Source organism: Sapajus apella, unplaced genomic scaffold (assembly GCF_009761245.1).
Source record: "Sapajus apella isolate SASKATOON/1434 unplaced genomic scaffold, GSC_monkey_1.0 scaffold10, whole genome shotgun sequence".
In the NCBI taxonomy this organism is placed as follows: domain Eukaryota; kingdom Metazoa; phylum Chordata; class Mammalia; order Primates; family Cebidae; genus Sapajus; species Sapajus apella.
In genome coordinates, this window is record NW_022436950.1 from 31330902 (window position 1) to 31337213 (window position 6312).

General features: G+C 38.7%; 1 protein-coding gene across 2 annotated transcripts in view; it reads left to right on the forward strand.

Annotated features, from left to right (window-relative positions):
* The window catches only part of PLEKHM3 (pleckstrin homology domain containing M3), a 201252-nt gene that overhangs the window by 162264 nt on the left and 32676 nt on the right, over nucleotides 1–6312 (forward strand). The gene's annotated exons all lie outside the window — the stretch shown is intronic.

The window sequence follows — 6312 nt, forward strand, 5'->3', positions numbered from 1 at the left end:
TGAATACCTGGCTAGTATAACACCTCTGAAATAGTGCTATATACACACTCTCCAAGTAAATAAATCAGACTAGTACCTTCCTTAGAACAAGACATTAAGTTTAATGGAAAACAGAAAGAAACTTTCACCAGATTTTCAACATCTGCCTTTTCTCAAGGAGATAGGGCAATTTGGTATATGGAGAACGGGAGAGAGGTTGAGTTCAGGGAAGCAAGGAAGTGGGGGAAGGGCTACACATGTTTTCTTCTCAACTGTCACGATTTTGTTCACATAGACATGCACTTTGGGGGAAATAAATAGAGATAACTAAACCTCATCTCAGGTCTATTTCACTGTCGCTTGTCATATACCCAGATGACCACCTGGTTTAACTAAAAATTACCAGCCTTCTAATGCTAAAGATGAAGTGTCTTTTTTACTTTTGAGGGGTTGTTATAAAGTCATATTAGCCTGTGACTAATTTGAGTACAAGTAGGAAAGGAGTAAGACACAATTTCCAGGTGTCGCTAAGATGTTATCTTACATAAGTGATTCAAATCCAGTTTGAGGCATGAAATGTCTTCCCCCTAGCATTTTGGCCTTGGCAAAAGTAAGTGTGCTTGTATAAGCCCTGTTCTCTTATGTACAGCAATATCAAAAGAAATGGATGTGACTGCTTTACATTAATTTCTACTGATCCCATCCAAATAGAAGAACAACTTGATGCCTTCCTCTAAAAAAAAAAAAAAAAAAAAAAATACGTGTGGCCTTCATAGCTTTTTTCCTTCCCCTTGATCTCAAGTGTTTGAAAGGAAGAATGAGTCTAAATCATAGAAAATCTCTATTTAGATTGGGATAAGCTAATTAGCTATTATTTATTGATCCCTTGCTGTAAGTCAGACACTATATTCGATGCTTTTAGTCTGTTAAATTTGATCTTTCTCTCAACCCTGCAAAGTAGATATGGTCCTAATTTTTCATTTAAGGAAGCCGAGACTCAAAGAGGTTAACTAGCTTGCCGAAGTCTCACAGCTGGAAAGTAGATGAGCTAGAATTTGTCCTCAGATCAGCCTTGCTTTTTCCACTCTATCCCACTGCTTCCCAGTACCCAGAGACAACTGAGTTATGATGGGATGTTGAGAGCTCCCGAAGGTCAGCTCCTCCGGGAGACTCCCAAATGAATCAAATCGCCATCCACTGGAAAATACCCCAAGTTTTTAAGAAGCAAAAACCGTACCATGTTTAGGTTTAAAAAAAAAAAAAAAAAAGCTTTAACCAGTTAAGGAAGTCATTTTGTTAAGGTTAAGTCATTTTGACCAGTTACGGTTTATTTCATCCTGGTTGGCCCTGGCTTGGTCTCAGTGATGCCCTGCATCAGCGCTAGCCGGAGCACACAGTTTCGAGGACTTTTCCCCACGCTGAGCCCCACTGAGGACTGTGGTCACTCTAGCAAGTTACAGCAGTTTAGGGTTGATGTAGCAGAGTTCAAATGTCTGACTTTCCTCAGTGCCGTGTACTTGTTGGCCAGGAGGCCCCATTTGACTTTGTCTTACCCGTAGTCATTTTCAGATCCAACGGCCCAGTGGCATCCTGGCAGCTCTTTTCTATTCTTCATTCTTGGTTGGAACCCGAAGGTAGTATGCTCCTCTGGCTTTGGTCTTATTTGAGGCCACCTTATCTTCCTAGTGTTTGTGTAATATGATCCTAACCTCAAGCCCCTACCAAGATGGCTAGGAAGTGGGAGTGCAAGTTAAGTCTCTTGGGATGGTGGGAGGAAAGACAACGGATTTATTTTTGAGCACTTATCCAAGATAAATACATGAATAAATATTATATGTTTATAAATATATGTGTATATATGCATTTATATATGTACTATATATAAAATAATTTATATAATTTTATATACACTGTGTGTGTGTATGTGTGTGTGTGTTTGTGTGCGCGCGCACGCGTGTATGCTTTTTAAAAAAGAACCCTAGGAGAAATCACACCTGAGTCCACTTCTTCATAGTGGTGAAACCTCTGGACTAGACGCTAGGGTGGCTGGATTCTGTTCCTAGTGTTTCTAGTAGTTATATGCAAAGGCAAGGTTTAACCCTTCTGAATATATCTTTACCCCGGAAAGTTATAAATATAAAGTTTTCATTTCTACAATATTAAAGGAATGCTTGTAAATTCTAAAATAAACTTAATACTATTACCTCACTTTTCTGGAGAAAAAACTTCCAGCAGCTTCAGCCATTTGGAACATGGCCATGAACCTAAGCTGACAAATAGGAAGATAAATTAATCAAATATAAAGAAGCAAAAGGAGCCAGGTGCAGTGGCTCACACCTGTAATCCCAGCACTTTGGGAGGCTGAGGTGGGTGGGTCATGAGGTCAGGAGATCAAGACCATCCTGGCCAACATCGTGAAACCCCGTCTCTATTAAAAATACAAAAATTAGCTGGGCGTGGTGGTGCGAACCTGTAATCCCAGCTGCTCGAGAGGCTGAGTCAGAAGAATTGTTTGAACCAGGGAGTCGGAGGTTGCAGTGAGCCAAGATTGCGCCACTGGACTCCAGCCTGGGCGACAGAGTGAGACTCCATCTAAAAAACAAAAAAGGACCAAGCTCGGTGGCTCATGCCTGTAATCCCAGCACTTTAGGAGGTTGAGGCAGGTGGATCACGAGGTTAGGAGATAGAGACTATCCTGGCCAACATGGTGAAACCCCATCTCTACTAAATATACAAAAATTAGCTGGGCATGTGTGCCTGTAATCCCAGCTACTCGAGAGGCTGAGGTAAGAGAATCGCTTGAACCAGGGAGTCGGAGGTTGCAGTGAGCCGAGATCATGCCACTGCACTCCAATCTGGAGACAGAGCACACTCCGCCGCAAAAAAAAATGAAAATAAAAATAAAAAGAAGCAAAAGGATCCCAGAATAACTGAGCTGCCATAAAGGCCATGCACTCTTTATCCTCCTCCCTGAATCACACAGCAGAATGATTGCAAATGTTTGTGACATAAAGATATGACTGCTGACAGCCAGGGGTAAAGACAGAAAGGCATCCTTGGTTAGTCAACAAGAATTTGGATGCCTGGCAGAGAGGGGATATTTGGCAATTTATATTCTCTAAGATTGCCCCATATAAAATTGCCATTTGTATGGATAAAAATGGTCAAATATCATCATTTTTAAATCTTCAGCCTACAGCTGGATAAACAAAGCACTCACATGTTAAAAGCAAAGAGTACAAAACAGCATCAAGTTCTGTATTAAATTATGTGATGTAAAAGTTAATTTCTAGGGAGAAACACAAGAGATTTATGGTGTCTGAAGTAGCCAAAGATGGCTTTCTAGATCAAGCCACCGTAGATCTGAGCCATGAAGCCTACATGAAATTTAAATAAGGGTTAGGAAAAGTTAATGTCCAGATAGAGGAATGACACGGATGATGGCATAGGAGCAAGAACAAGCATGTTCTACATAGGGGAAAATTTGCCCACAGCAGGACATACATGTTCAGAACTACAAAATGATTTTGGATGGCTAATATGGAATCCACTTGCATAGCAGGCACAATGTAAGCTCCAGTTTTGTCCAGTTCACTCTACATTGAGTGTCTGGGATATAGTAACTCAATATAATTTTACGAAATGAAAGAGTGGAGAGTTTTGATTAATGGTACGCTAAGAATTTGCCAGGTGCAGTGGCTCATGCCTGTAATCCCAGCACTTTGGGAGGCTGAGGTGGGTGGATCACACGAGCTCAGGAGTTCGAGACCAGCCTGGCCAACATGGTGAAACCCCATCTCTACTAAAAATACAAAAAAAATTAGCTGGGCATGGTGGCTCGTGTCTATTATCCCAGCCACTGCACTCCAGCCTGGGTTACAAAGCAAGACTCCGTCTCAAAAAAAAAAAAAAAAAAAGAATTCACCAAAGGTTTGAGGGAAGAGGTGATACATGATGAAAGTGATATCTAAAACTGATTAATATGTATGCATGATGGATCTAAGGAAAAAGACTAACATCCAGAAATAAAACTAGGAGATTATTTTATTAATCTAGAGAGGAGTGATAAAAGTCTAGGGTAGGATGGAAAAAAGAGACTTACCATGAAGGCACTTAAAAGAAAATCAGCATGAACCTTGAACACTTTATGCTGAGTGAAAGAAGCCAGTCATAAAGGACCACATATTATATGATTGTATTTACATGAAATCTCCAGAATAGGCAAATCTATAAAGACAGAAAATATATTTATTTAATTTTTTTTTTTTTGAGGAGTTTTTGCTCTTGTTGCCAAGGCTGGAGTGCGGTGGTACAACCTCAGCTCATTGCAGCCTCTGCCTCTTGGGTTCAAGCAATTCTCCTTCCTCAGCCTTCCAAGTAGCTGGGATTACGGGCATGCACCACCATACCTGGCTAACTTCTTTGTATCTTTAGTAGAGATGGGGTTTCTCCATGTTGGCCAGGCTGGTCGTGAACTTCTGACCTCAGGTGATCCGCCCACCTCAGCCTCCCAAAGTGCTGAGATTATAGGCGTGAGCCACTGCACCCAAACAGAAAATAAATTATTGGTTCCTTGGGCTTGCAGGGGCAGGGTAGAGAGAAAATGGAAGTGACTACTAATGGATATAGAGTTTTTCAGAGAGTTGATAGAATGTCCTAAAATTGATTGGTGATGTTTCACAACTCTGTGACTCAAACAAAGAACCACTGAATTGTAGACTTTCAATAGGTGAATCGCATGGTATGTGAATTATATCTCAGTATAGCTGTCATTTAAAAGAAGGGGGAATAAATGAAATGTGTTGAATGATATGATATATGTATTTGATGGAGAAAATGAGTCATTCACTATAAACTCCATAAGCTCCAGTTTGATTCTTACTGAAATAATAAAAATAGCCACTGCACCATTAGCCCTGGCTGATGCAACAAAAAATGAAACCTCAACAAGAGATATAATATTAGAAAGACCCAAAAGAATCACCTAAAAATCATTAGCATCCATGGAAATTCAGTAATTATTGTCATATGGTAAGATGCACACAAATGTCAGTATATTCTAATATACCAGCAAATGTTTGCTAATAAGAAAAATATACAAAAGTTTAACCTTAAAATAAAATAAATAATAAATGTGAGTAGCTTGTACAAGGAAATAAATTTGTATGAAGTAATAATAAGTGAAGATTTAATGAAATGGAGATACGTATCACATTGTTTTATAGGAAGACTAAATATTATGATGATCTCAATCCCCAGAGCTTATTAAGATTCCTAGTTAAGAATAAGTATACATTGCTGACAGTGTAAATTTGGTGAAATATTTCAAAAGCCTTCAAAATGTTCACACCGTTTCTCCAAGGAAATCTAAATGGAGAAAAAAATTTAAGCAAAAGATGCGCAAACTTCTCCTTTAGATCCTGGATGATCGCGCTCATGTCTTCCTCAACGTCTTCTCTTCTCATCCCAGTTTCATCAGCCTTTACTCACCTGGTTTCCAGACTGTTCTCTATCCTGGTTGTTTTCCCTTAAATGGACTATAGTTTGTTAATGCCTCTCTTTCAATGCCTCATTAAAGTTTGGTTTTCTAGAGAAGAGTGAAATGAGGAAAACCGAACTCAAGTGCTACCATCACAATTTAGAAATAACTTCATGATGAATTGAAAAGTGTTTGCCGGTGGTTGGATATATGATTTGGCACTGGCTGTTTCTTAGAAAGTATATATCATGTGTTGGTATTAGGATCATGCCTTACTGGGGTTTATTGGAGTTAATGGTTTCTCAGAGAACGTAAATAAAAGAAGGTCTATCTATGGCTTTCTAAAGGTAATGGAGAGGAAAGTAAGTTGAAGAATGGTGGGAAATATATGCTTGACTCAAAACAGCCAGGATAATTTCTACCCCCTTTACTAAGGAAAAAACCTCTACTCTCACAAAGCAATAAACCTGATTTTTCTGTTCACCTTCTGCAGTTTAATGCAAAATTATTATACATTTTTTTAATGCACAAACACAGCTATATACAAAGTGGCAATTTGCTTGCACCAGGAGATACATATTAAGAAATAGAAAATGAGTTTGGATAGCTAATATATATATATGTAATATACACAATTTTGTATGTGGTTGTGTTTTTGCTTCTCTGACTTATTCCCTTCCCTAGAGTTAACCACCATTATATTTATCTTTTTTCATAGAAAAGTTATTCTTTTATTATTTTAAAGAGTAACACATAGCCCAATATGCCAAAGCAGTATGGAATTAGAGGCAACAAATGGCCAGGTTGTTTTTTTTTTTTTTTTTTTTTTTTTTAGGGGGTTTTTTTTTTTTTTT